Genomic DNA, 14,675 nt, shown 5'->3' with positions numbered 1-14,675 from the left:
GCTATGAGTTGGTTCTGACTCGATGGCACCTGACAACAACAACAACAACAAAGATAATCCAAAAATGGCTGCCAAAGTACACTAACAGAGAACTTCCAGAGGTTCAGGCCAGATTCAGAAGAGGATGCAGAACAAGGGATATCATTGTTTATGCCAGATGGATCTTGGCTGAAAGCAGAGCTTACCAGAAAGATGTTTACCTGTGCTTTATTGACTACACAAAGGCTTTTGATTGTATGGATCATGACAAGCAATGGACAACATTGTGAATTATAAGTATTCCGGAACACAATTGTGCTCATGATGAATCTGTACATTGACCAAGAGGCAGTTGTTTGAAAAGAATGAGGGAATACAGAATACTTGAAAATTAGCAAAGGTGTGTGGCACGATTGTATTCTTCCACCATATTTATTCAGTATGTATGTTGATCAAATAATCTGAGAAAATATATTGTTGTTGTTAGGTGCCATCAAGTCGGTACCGACTCATAGCAACCTTATGCACATCAGAAAGAAACACTGCTCTATCTTGGGCCAACCTCACTATTGTTGCCATGCTTGAGTCCATTGATGCTGCCATTTGGCCAATCCATCTAATTGGGGGTCTTCCTCTTTTTCTCTGACCTTACCAACCATGATATCCTTCTCCAGGGACTGGTCCCTCCTGACAATATGTCCGAAGTATGAGAGATGAAGTTTAGTCATCCTGGCCTTCAAGGAATGCAACAGTAGAAAGTCCCATAAATTCCCTTTCAAAACACAAAGCTTATCTTGGCATTCCAGTAGGTAAGGTAAAGGGATTATAAGAGAAGGTCCTTGGTAGAGTGGGAGAAAAATGTGGAACAAAATTCATAAACCATTGTTGCATTGAGAGAATTGTAATCATTAAGATGAAACAAAAAGTGTGATTTGTTGAATATAAAGTTTAGGACCTTGTCTGTAAACCTTCATTCAATTCACAATAAATAGTTAAAAAAGACAAAATATACTGAGAGTCATCCCAACAATAATGGGAATGAATGTAGTAGTTTTAAAAAAGACACGTTTACTGGTTGGATAGAGTGGTGGAACCCCCAAGAATGGCTTTTAGACACCTTTCAAACCTAAAACTGAAGTCACCCTTATGGTTCAACAGTCAGCCAAATGCTAGGCAGGTCTACCAGGTGAAGGGGACCATCAGAGAGGGGAGTATGTGCCCCTTAGAATAATGAACTCTACAATTGCGTAGTGGTTATGAATCAGGCTGCGAACCTCAAGGTCAGCAGTTTGAAACTACCAGCCGCTTCGCGGGAGAAAGATGAGGCTTTCTGCTCCCGTAAAGATTTACAGCCTCGGAAACCCTGTATGGGGTCGCTATGGGTCGGAACCGACTCAAGGGCACTTAACAACACAACAACAACGATGTCAGAAGGCAGCATGTGTCCAGGTATAAAGTCCAGAAGGCAGGTAGAAACAGGAAAGAAGGAAGAATGGGAATGGGAACCACAGAAAGTAAGTAGAAAGTGTGATATGACCCTATGGAGATTGCAATCAAGGTCATGAAACAAAAATATAGATGAATTGTCAAATGGAAAACTGATTTGCTCTGCTAATTTTCACCCAAATCACAATAAATAATTTAAAAAAAGAAAGGAGTCGCCTTGATCATGTGGCTGTCCTGAGGGCAGAGGCAGCTGTGTGATGAGAATCTTCAGGCACCTTGAAAAGGGATCATCTTCAGTGTTGTAAAACAAGGCCAGCAACAGCTTTTTGGGAAACTGTGTCATAATGAATCTATTCCTTGCTTGTGTTCAATGAGAAGCAAGTGAAGGATTTAGATCCATGAAACAAACCCTTCAGGGCACTGAAGTCACACCAGTGAACAGGCCCAGAATTAGAAGTGACACTTCTCTAAATGCAAATGGATTCAGATCCTCTTCCCAGCTCTTACAAAATGAGCTGTTAGCTCCACGAAGTGAGTGTCTCCTGACAGGGGGTCCCTGGGTGCCATTGGCTACCATCAGGAACCAAGCCTATCTCGTTCCCACACCAGCTGGCACCCAGAGCCTCCCTGCAAGGAGGAACCTTCCTCTTCTGACGGCATGAGCTGACTGCCCAGTGTCATTCGATGGATGTTGTGCAGCCAGGGCCATTTTGCTTGCATTCATTGGCAGATCCCCTTTCTAGAGCACAGACTCTCCATCACCCACACCCCACTCCCACCTAAAGAGGACATTTCCCATTCTGAATGTATGCTCGGCACTGTGCTCCACTGGGAGCACTCATTAGAGCAGAAAACCTCCAGACCTTGGAGCAGAATCCTGGCTCTATTATTCAAGCACGCAATGGTTATTGGTGGGGTGCTGCAGGTGGGTTCTCTGGAGGCTGACTCTGAGGTGGTGATGACTAGGTGGAACATTTATTAGGGAATGCTGTCAGGATTGTCATCTATGGGGGATTGGAAGGAGAGAGAAGGGGAGCTTCCAGTCAGTTCCCACCATGGCCCTCACAGTCAGACCCCACAGGGTGCACTAAAGCTTGTAGAGACCATCAGAAACCCCCACTAAAGCCAGGTCTTTAGAGGTCACATCCGTCTATCAGCATTCCCTGATGGCTCACACAGTTAACACACTCAGCAGCTGCTGAAATGATGGGAAGTTCAATTCCACTCAGAAGCACCTCACAGAAAAGACATGGAGACCCCCTTTCAAACAATCTGCATTTAAACACACTATGGAACCCAGTTCTAGTCTGATACCCATGAGGTCACAGTAAGCTGCAGTTGATATAGTGGCGACTGGTTATTTATCCATCATGTAATGTGGATTGTCCTTCACTCACATCCCCTCCTCACACATGCTGACACTCACTCATGTAACACAGGCTCACACCACACAGGATCACAACACATAGGTTCACACCACACAGGATCACACCACGCAGGCTCACACCACACAGGCTCACACCACACACACCACACAGGATCACACCACACACACCACACAGGCTCATACCCACACAGGCCCACACCGCATAGACTCACACCCACACACACCACGCAGGCTCACACCACACAGGCTCACGCCCATGTAGGTTCATACCACACAGGTTCACACCACACAGGTTCACACAACACAGGTTCACACCCACACAGGCTCACACCCACACAGGCTCATACCACACAGGCTCATACTCACACACACCGCGCAGGCTCACACCACACAGGCTCATGCCCACACAGGCTCACACCACATAGACTCACACCCCCACACACCACACAGGTTCACACCTATGCAGGCTCACACTACACAGACTCACACCACACAGACTCACACTCTCACCTGTATATACACACACAGGCTCATACTCACCCTAGCTCAGTTATTTACAGCCACATCCACACACACTCACATGTGTGCACACTCATTCACACACCCACACTCACTCACTTACACTCTAATAATAATGTTTAAATCCTTTTCCTAAACTTCCTTCTCCTCACCATGGTCTGGCTCACAGTCAAAGAGATTCGGGTGAGCACTTAGTGATCATTTTTCAAATCCTACAGAGTGGTCCATCTCAAGAAGAACTGAACTGAGGCATTTGATCGATGCTGGGGACTCTCAGCCAATGTGCCCATCCTGGCACACTCCCCAGATTTTGTAGGCAATAGCGATAGAGTCCTGCTCAGTCAGTGTCAACTTATAGGCAGGAAGTAAAAGAGAAAGAAAGACGAGTCAAATCTCAATAACTTGCTATCACCATAAGTCCTCTTCACTTTCAGCAAGCAAGGTTGTATCATTTGCATATTGCAAGTTGTTAATGAGTCTTCCTCCAATCCTGATGCCACGTTTTTCTTCATAGAACCCAACTTCTCGTATTATTTGCTCAGCATACAGATTAAATAAGTATGGTGAAAGAATACAACCCTGTCACATCCCTTTCTTAATTTTAAACCATTAAATGTTCCCTTGTTCTGTTTGAACAACTGCCTCTTGGTCCAAGTATAGATTCCTTATAAGCACAATGAAGTGTTCCAGAATACTTGTACTTCACAATGTTGTCCATAGCGTGTCATGATCCACACAATTGAAAGCCTTTGCATAGTCAATAAAGCACAGGCAAACATCTTTCTGGTATTCTCTGTTTTCAGCCAAGATCCATCGGACATCAGCAATGATATCTCTCGTTCCATATCCTCTTCTGAATCCAACTTGAACCTTGGAAGTTCTCTGTCAATGTATGATTGTAGCCATTTCTGCATTAGCTTTAGTAAAACTTTACTCACATGGGCTATCAAGGATGTTGTCTGATGATTGCTGCATTCTGTGGGGTCACCTCTCTTTGGAACTGGCACAAATACAGATCTCTTCCAATCAGTTGTCTCCCAAGTTTCAGAGTCTTTTCTGACACCCATTTTGGTCTTTTCCTTCTTTCTTGTCTTCTTAATGACCTTTTGATTTCTTTATGCATGATGCTTTTGATGTCATCTCACAACTTTTCTGGTCTTTTGGTACAGTGCATTATCCTGAAGCACCATACTGATATCACATAGTTAACAAAACATTAGTTTATAAAGCTTTATTTGACAGTACACTTTATAGATTAAGCCTTCTTGTGAACAAACAACAGTTTTTGCTTGTTTGTTCTTGTTGAAGAATCAATGCATTTGAGTTATGATGTTGGAGAAGAATTAAATGTACCATGGACTGTTAGCAGAACAAACCAATCTGTGCTGCAGGAAGTCCAACCAGAATACTTCTTGGAAGCCAGCATGTCCAGACTTCATCTCTCATACTTTGGACATATTTTCAAGAGGGACCAGTTCCTAGAAGGACATCATGCTTGCTAAAGTGAAGGGTCATCGAAAACCAGGCAGACCCTCAATGAGAAGGATTGGCACAGTGGCAGCGACAATAGGTTCAAGCATAGCACCCATTGTCAGATGGCACAGGAGCCAGCGTGTTTCATTGTGTTGTACATGGAGTTGCTATGACTCAATGGCATCTAACAACAACACAGTCCTACAAAATCAGTGGTAGCAAGAGTTCCGTAATCTTGCAATTCCAGGTTCCACTTTCTCCAGCCTTCTTTTCCACGGGGGTGTCTTGATGTAGTCAGCTCCTTACACTGATGTCTGCATACTCACTTAAGACACAGAACACTTAAAACAAGGAGGGAGGGTTTGTGCTCCACGCTCTGCCCTCTACCCATTTGCAAGGAGAGTGAGCTTCACCACTAAGTCCCAAGGAAACAGATGACAATCAGCCCATACACATCACGTCCCTCAGCAGAGGTATTATCCAGAGACCCTTTGCTCTCTCAACAGTAAATAATTCCAGAGAACCTGAGGCCAAGACAGCATCCAGGGACAACGCTGCCAGAGTAGCAGAGAGTACATACTTGGTTCTATACTGTGGAGATGAAGAAAAATGCCTTCAAATGCCCAACAAAAAGCCTCTTGTTTCTCCCCCGAAAGAAAGCACCACTCCTGACATCACAGTGGGTTACTAGGGACAAAATTCAACACCAGCCGCCTCATACTCCAACCAAACAAAATCTTTGGGGGGTATAGAGTCTGAAAAATATTTTCTACATTAAAATAACAAGTTTTCTTCCAACTCATAATTACCCTGGTAAGGATATTTATAATTTGCTTTTGAAAGGAAACTGAAGAAAGGACAAAGGAAGCCTTTAAGAAGAGTAGGAGTAGAAGATGTTTCCACTCTGGAAAACTGGAAGAGAAAGAATTCACATGGTACAGCTTCCATGCCAATGGAGGACTCGCAAGTGAAAAACACATGTAGTAGACAATGATGGTGCTGTAGGCAATGTAAACAAAGCTGAAGAGGCAGTAAGTTTGAGGGCTTTTTAAAAATTCATTTTTAATGGGTTCAATGGTTAAGCACTTGGCTGCTGAGTTATTGGGGGCTAGAACCCACAGAACAGTTCCCCTGGGAAGACATGGGGATCTGCTTCTCTAAAGATTCCAGCCTAGAAAACCTTACAGGGAGTTCTACTGCATTGTATGGGATATTATCCAGTGTAGGATTACCCAGGAATCAAGGAAAGTATGCACTTACTTGTGTTTACTTACTCATTTGTATTCAACAACTTCACATGAGTTTCACCACATCAAAGATTCTGCTTCCAGATCTTCTGTCATCTATCTCCCTCCCAACCCCACAGCACCTTCCTACAGAATCAAAACCCCCTTTTCACATTTGCTATCCCCGGCAGGAACAGCGTATCCCGTAAGTAAGGCAAGTGCATGGGTTTACTTGCACTTACATACTAATCTGTAGTGAAAAATTCACATGAGTTTTACTTAGTCTGTGTGAAAATTTGCCTTCTGATTAGTAAGAAAGAACTAATTAGCCCATGTGCATCTAGCTTATTGAGTAACCCAGCCCTCTATGGGTCAAAAATGGACCTATACGGTGGCACCAAACAACAACAAATCTCACCAATGTAGCAACTTAGTGGAATACTTATTGTATTTTATTAATGGAACCCTGGTAGAGCAGTGATTAAACTCTTGGCTGCTAACTGAAAAGTTGACTGTTGGAACCCATCAGCAGTTTCACCCGAGAGAGATGCGGCAGTCTGCCTCTATAAAGACTGGCTGCCTTGGAAACCCTATGGGAGGATCCACACTGTCCTACAGGGTTGCTGTGAGTCAGTCTTACCTCAACTGCCATGGGTTGACTTCTTCATTTTTTAAATTTGAGTATATTCTAAATTTGTGGAATGGTCAAAAGTCCTTCATGGGAACCCACTGGCAATCATTCTTGTGTCTTTAACTGTTGGAAAGAGGCACTGTGCTCTTACCTCTGGAGCCAGGACCACAGAGAAGAGGAAAAGTAACTGAAAAACAGTTGGGAAGTGTTTGAAAATGTGGCCTTCAGGGATGGTGAACACAGGATGGAGCCACTGAAGTCCAGATCAGGACCTGTTAGTATTAGGGTTAGGTTAGGATTATGCTAGGGTTAGGGTTAGAGGTGCTGAACTTCTAGAGGGTGAGTTAGGTTCTAGGGTTATGGTTCTTGTTGTTGTTAGGTGCCATTGAGTCAGTACTGACTCATAGCGACCCTATGCACAACAAAACGAAGCACTTCCAGGTCCTCCACCAACCTCACAATCATTGCTATGTTTGAGTCCACTGCTGCTGCCATTGAGGTTTATGGTTAGGGTTAGGGTTAAGGGTTGAGTTAGGTTAGGATTAGGATTCATTTAGGGTTAGGGTTAGGATTAAGTTAGGGTTAGGTTAGAATTAGGGTTAGGTTTAATCAAGGTTTGGATTGTTGTTATTTTTAAGTGAAATCAAATCAGTTCTGACTCATAGCGACCCTGTATAGGATTTCTGAGGAGTGGATGGTGCGTTTGAATCATCAACCTTGAGGTTCAAACCAACCTTGGGATCCAGTGCTCATCCCATAGCACCACACCAGGACTCCTTAAGGTTTGGGATAGAGGTGCTTAACTTCTAGAGGATAGGGTTACACTTAGAGCTAGATTGGGATTGGGGTTGGGGTTGGGGTTAGGGTTAGAGGTGCTCAACTTCTAGAGGACAGAGTTTGGAAACTAAGCTAAGGACGAAACTGTCTCCTTGCTTCTTGGTCTGTTTCATCATTCACCAGTCAATGGGAAATTGTTGTTGTTGTTGTTTTTCACAACAAAAGTTCTGGATACCATTCTTTTAAGTGACTGTTTGCCTATAGTGTCCTGACCACAGTTGTCATGGAATAAGACCCCAGTGCAATGCACTGATACAAATCAGAGTCATATAGGTTAGAGACAGACTGTGCACACTCGTTCTTCCCTTGAATACTTGTGATGTAGGTAATAGTGCTGCTGTTGCATGGATGAAAAACTGAAATCTAAAGATTAAGTGACTGTACACAGTCACCCAAATTTTAACAAGTAGGGATGGAATTTTAACCTATGCAGCCTCACTTTTCTGAAGATAAGCAGTACAGAAAGTGGTTCGGGAGGGACCCATGGTTGTCTGCTTATTTATTAAATAAGGAAGGGCTTTCCAGCTGTTGTTTCATCTGAATGGAAGGAGGCTGGATGCCATCTGGTCCTCAGGTCCCAAAAAGCCAGGTGTGGTCTCAGGTGCTAACACTTCTGAGAGAGCTGCTGGGAGCCAGGTACAGGAGGAGCTACTAAGATGGCTGTTGCTTCAGGAGAACCTCATCTCTGTCTCAGCACATCTGAATTTAATTAGTTACAATTGCTGTTTGGGGAAAATTCAAGTTTTGTGGGATAAAGGATATTTTTCTTAGCATAAGGAACACAAACTTATAAAAAAGCTTCTATAAATAAGGGGCCTTGGAAATTAAGTTTCATTAGCATCATGGTAAATTCATCTCCAGGACTATTTATACTCTTCTTTTTTTCTAAACAGCACCAATAAACATTTAAAAAAAAACTTGAAGAGAGAATAATTCAGTAGATTAAACAGTATCTTATGATGCAGTTGATATTTTGAATGTTATTCTTTAAACAAAAGACCTTTAATGATTAGCCATAGGAGGGTCCGTGAGACCCAACAGATAAAAGGCAGTTCAGATGATGAGCTGAAACTCTGGGTCTGCCCCAGGTGTACAGGTAATATTTTTCCAGACCACAAGCTCAAGTATAGCGTGTTCTATAGCTATGGAAGGCACTCTGGTGGCACAGAGGTTAAATGTGTTCAGAGGCTAACTGAAAGGTTGGTGGTTCAAACGCATCATTCACTGTGCAGGAGGAAGATGTGACAGACTGCTTCAGCTTCTATAAAGATGACAGCCTAGACGAAGTTCTGTTCTGCTCTACAGAGTCACTATGGAGTTCTGAGGTGGCACTGTAGGATAAGCACTAGACTGATATCCACAAAGTTGGCAGTTCAAACCTCCACGCTGCTCCTCAGAAACCCTATACAGGGTCACTGTGAGTCAGAACTCAACAGCACTTATCAACAACAACAATGGGTGGTAATTGACACAATAACAGTGGGGTTGTCTCATTTTATAGAACGGAACTGTAATTTGCCTTTTGCTTCTCTTCCTTCAATGGCCACTGGTTAGTTAATTACAGACTCATCCAAACAATTCAATATATTCTCAGTCATTTTTCAACTCTTTTCCCAGTTCTCTTCTACAGCTTTGTGTTTCAATCCTGGAGTGGTCAGCAGTGGGGTAGGAGGACTGGTTGAGCACCAGTCAAGGCCATGGGGGTTAGTGTATCTGTCCTGATCATCAACTCACAGTATTTATTGTCCAGGGAAGTGTTTCATGGACTGCCCATCCTCCATGCCAGCATCCCTGGAGAGGTCTGCATCCTTTCTGCTCTCTGCTTACCAGTCCTTGGTCCAGTAGCAGATTTTTGATATCCTGCTCTGTATCTCTCTTGACTCTAGGGGAAGTATTTTTGATGCAAATTATGACTTTGGTGAAGAAGATTGAATATACCATTGAGTTCCTGAAGAATGAGCAAATCAGTCTTATAAAAAGTACAACCTCAAGTTCTCCTTAGAAGTGAGGATGATGAGACTTTACCTCACCTCTTTGGACATAGTATCTGAGGGACCTATTGCTAGAACAGGACAGCATGCTTGGAAAAAGTTGAGGGTCAGTGAAAACAAGGGAGACCCTCCCTCAGGTGAATTGATACAATGCCTCAAACAATGTAATTTAAATATAACAATAGTCATGAAGATAGCATCAAATTCACCTAATCCACTGTCATTGAGTTGATTCCAACTCCTAGAGACCTGTGTTGCAGTGAATTCCTCAATATGGCCCTCTAGTCATGAGACTCCGTTTTGTGAGTGACTGTAAATCTTACCCTCTAGCCTGTGGTGATGGTCCCATTCTGTAGTGAATTGTCTACTGTGTTAATGCAGCAGGGTTATACTGAGATGTGTCTTACTAGAAGCTGTGACTCAAGTCAGCACCCTTAGCTCCTTGGGGGTGTGGTCTGTGTCCAATATATAGAAATGCTTTGGTAACATTCTTTCTCTTGCTCTGGATCCTGTATCTGACTTACCTCTGTCTGACCCTTGGTTCTAGGGACTTGAGACAACAGCCTATCATCTGACCTGATTCACAGCTTTCACAGCCTTGTGAGTCAGAAGTCTGTCATCTGACCTGCCAGTTTAAGGTTGTCAGTCCCTACAACAACTTGAGTGAGCAGGGACCTCCAGACTGCCATCTCACCCACAGATTTGGGACTTGCTAGTTTCTATAATCATAGAGTCATTTCCTCAACAGTTTATGAGTTTTGTGAGATGTTGCATCCAAAGATGGATAGAAGAATATTGAAGGGATGAGTAGGAGTTTGGTTGATGCTAGAAATGATAACGTGGTATGTGGTGGTGGGGTGGTAGTGTGGCGTGGAGTCAGTTCCAACTCATAGCAACCCTGCATAGGGCTTCTGAGGCTGTAAATCTTTATGGGAGCAGAAAGCCTCATCTTTCTCTTGTGGAACAGTGGGTAGGTTCGAACAGCTGACCTTGAGGTTCGCAGCCTGACTCGTAACATGAAAAAGTTAGATATATAGGACATCCTCAACCTCTGTGGTGCTATGGGCTAATGCATCAGACTGCAAAGTCAGTTATTTTAACTGCAAGGTCAGTGGTTCAAGCTCACCAGCTCATCCTTGGAAGCCCTATACAGGGATACTATGGGTCAGAATCGACTCGACAGCATTTAACAGCAACAACCTCCATCTCAGAGGGACCAGCTGCATGATAACCTTTATAAGAGAAACTCTTCACGAAGACCTTATAGGACACAGTAAAACTGCCACATTGCGTTTCCAAGGCTAAAACTTTACAGAGACATCTGCCACATCTTTCTCCCACAGGGCAGCTGGCAGGCTTGAACTTCTGTCCTTTCAGTCAGCAGTCAAGTACTTCAACAGCTGTGCCATGATGGATCCTTGAAGATGTGCACAGGAGTGGGCGATTTTTGTTATGTTGTATAGAAACTCACCATGATTTGGAGCCAACTTTAAGTCAACCAACAACACACTACACTGCCTCACTCAAGAAATGTGGGAAGTTTTCTCAGGACCACCACCCTCCAGGCTGTTTGTTTTGACACCATGCTGGGCATCAGAGGGGCTCCATGAATTCCATCCTCTCCTGGGAACCAGAAAGTGAACACACATCTTCTCTACTCTAAGATTACTCCAGTAGGTCTAGGCATTTACAAAACAAAAACAAAAACAAAAACAAAAAAAACTTTAAAGTGCATCGAAGAGCTAGTAAAAAAGTAAGAATTCCTCAGAGACTCAAAAAGTGAACAATAGGGTTCTGGCAGCAGCTGAAGCAGTTAGGTAGAACAGGCTCCATGGGGGAGTGACTGAAAACCCAGAGAAACTGCTTTCATGGAACAGCACCAGAGCTCTGGATCTAGCATAAGTTACAGGGCATCAGTTTCCCACACCAGCTAATAGAAAAATCATGGTATAAAGGAAAATACTGCAATTTGGAATTGATCCAGACACGGGACTCTCTCTGCAGCCACCCTGCCCATGTGGAGTTCAGAGGGTAGGGTTACAGTCAAGCCGACAAAGGGAGCTAGCACTAAAAGCGGAGCAGTGACGTTTGCAAAAGGAGGTGCAGGGGGATTCTACACATTTTTTCTTCCTCTTTCCTGTTGCACCTTCTTTGTCCAGCCCAGACACCTTCAGGTGGGTGGGTGCGTACCCCCCCCCCCCCGAAAAAAATAGTCCAGCATTGAGCTCACAGTTTTTCACACAGCACAGAGAGAAAGAGCCCCATTGGATCCAAAGGCAAATTCTTTGGTGGCTGCTTATGACATCAGCATCTGGGTCGCAGCCCAAAAATTAACTTGTGTGGGACTTTTTACTCTGTCATATCCTGCAAGAAAAAAGCAGGCCTGTCAGGCCTGACAGACAAACCATATGAACAATCTGTAAAATCCCAACATAAAAGGACGCAATTATCTTGAGAATTACGCTGCACACACGCAAATATCTAACTGGCCTTCAGAGACAAAAATAGTAGACAATATTTCTCCCATTAACTTCTCAATATCTATCAGTGGTGACTGGAGGAGGACCCTGGGCTAGCAGACATCCCCACCCACTGCTGGAGGCTTCTATGGTACACACACACTGCCTGTGTGGCAAGGTGACTGGACATTCCATCACAGTTTTATTTTTGTTTCAAAGGGGTGGATTTTGTCTCTGCTTTTATATTGTTTCTGTTTTTGGTCCTTTTGATCACTCATTTTTCCTGGATGTGTGGACTTTTTCTCCCTATGTTACACAGGAAGAGACAGCAATCATGGCCATATAACCAAGCTACAAGCATACTCTATAAAACTCCACCATTGAGACAAGAGCCAATAACAGCTCTTAAGCATTACATGCAAAAAAGGAAGCATATCTCCAGATCATATCCACCAGAAGACACCCAATAAGCTTAAAACACAGCAACAAACATCCATTCAAACATTAAAAAACCCCACATAACTAATGGAAATGACCAAAAAAAAAAACCAAAAAAACCCCAAAACTACAAAATATGTCAAAACATGTCCAAAACCAGAAAAGAGTAACTGAGACAAATGAGTTTGAGACAGCAAAAAGCTCTCCAGAAGAGGCAGAGCAGGTCTTGGATTTGCCTGAGAAGGAATTCAGACGAAGGATATGGAAACAAATTCAAATGCTCCGAAAAGGAGTGGAGGAAAACAAGCAAGAAGTCAGGAAAGTACTATAAGAGCAATCAAACAAGATCAATACAGCATTGGAAACAATTCAAACCTGAAAAAAGAGGTCCAGATGATTAATAATAAAATATCAAAAATGGACAATATACTGAAAGAGGAAAGGAGCAGAATTGAAGAGACGGAAGCCAGAAAAAGTGAGCTGGAAAACAAATCTCTCAATACTGCTAAGATAGAAGAGCAAGCAGAAAAAGGATTTTAAAAATCTGAAGAGAGTCTAAGATACATGCTGGATAACATAAAGAGGAGCAACTTAAGAATTATTGGTATTCTGTAACAGGAAGAATCAGAGCAGTCCACAGAAGAGAATGTTGAAGAGCTTCTGGAAGAAAATTTCCCTGGAAGAAAGATGAGAAGATAAACATTCAAGAAGCTGAACATGCCCCAGGAAGGACAGACCCCTAAAGAAAATCACCAAGACATATAATAATCAAGGTCTCCCTAGAAGTGGCCAGGGAAAAGAGAAATGTTACTTACAAAGGCAAGCAAATCAGATTAAGCTCTGACTGCTCAGCAGAACCCATGCAGGCAAGAAGGCAATGGGGAGACATATACAAAACCCTAAAAGAAAAAAAAAACTTGCTAACCAAGAATTGTCTATCCAGCAAAACTGTCAAACAAATATGATGGTGCAATCAAAATATTCCAGGATAGACAGAAGCTAAGAGGTTTTTTCAAAGCCAATCCAGCACGTCAAAACATCCTAAAGGGAGTTCTTTGGACTGAAAACCAACAAGAACAGACAACAACCAGAAATTGACGTGGAACACCACCTGAAACTCAGATGATGGATAGCAGAGTCCAGAACATAACAAAACTACAACAATGAATTCAAAGGAGCTGGGAGGTCAACTGAAGATCAGAATAATATCAATGTCAAATAAAAGAAAAATGTAGGAACAGAGATCCAGGTGGTGAGGAGGTCAGGTAGATTACAGGATACAGTTGTTGTTGTTGTTAGGTGCCATTGCACCGCTACTGACTCATAGCGACCTTATGCACAACAGAACGGAACAGTGCCTGATCCTGGGCCAACCTCACTATTGTTGCCACTCTTGAGTCTATCGATGCTGCCACTTGACAAATCCATCTCATTGGGGGTGTTCCTCTTTTTCTCAGACCCTCCACCTTATCAAACATGATATCCTTCTCCAGCAACTGGTCCCTCCTGACAATATGTTTGAAGTGTGAGAGATGAAATTTGGCCATTCTGACCTCCAAGGAGCACTCTGGCTGCACTTCTTCCAACACAGATCTGTTTGTTCTTGTGGCAGCCTATGGCACTTTCAATATTTTCCTCCAACACCATAACTCAAATGCATCAATTGTTCTACGGTCTTCCTTATTTACTGTCTAGCTTTCACATGCATATGAGGTTATTGAAAATACCATGGCTTGTGTCAGGCACCTTAGTCCTCAAGCTGACATCTTTGCTCTTCAACACTTTAAAAAGGTCTTGTGCAGCAGATTTGCCTAATACTATATGTCGTGTGATACAATAGATTACAGCAGGATACAATAGATTGTCTTAAATGGATAGGAAAGTTAGTAGATTATAAGGTAACCCCAAGTAAAATTAATATCTCACATCTTACCATTAACATGAACTTCCTAGCAGAACAAGTAAATATGAAATCTAAGACAAAACCAACAAGAAATAGCACAGAAAACACAAACTCAGAGCAAGAATGCATGGAGAACAAAGGAATGAACAGCACTACCAAAAAATTAGCATAATGGCAGCAATTAATTCATACCTATCGATCCATTTGAACTGCAGGGTTGGTGGTTCAAGCTCACCAGCTTCTCCACAGAAACCCTATACAGGGTTGCTATGGGTCAGAATCGACTTGATGGCAGTTAACAACAAAAAGAATCAATAATTATATTGAATGTCAATGGATCGAATGCTCCAGTGAAGAGAGACAGAGTGGCAAAATGGATAAGAAAA

The sequence above is a fragment of the Chrysochloris asiatica genome, unplaced genomic scaffold (assembly GCF_000296735.1).
Source record: "Chrysochloris asiatica unplaced genomic scaffold, ChrAsi1.0 scaffold00321, whole genome shotgun sequence".
NCBI lineage: Eukaryota > Metazoa > Chordata > Mammalia > Afrosoricida > Chrysochloridae > Chrysochloris > Chrysochloris asiatica.
The sequence above is the reverse complement of the archived record's forward strand: the minus strand, read 5'-3'. Positions refer to the sequence as shown.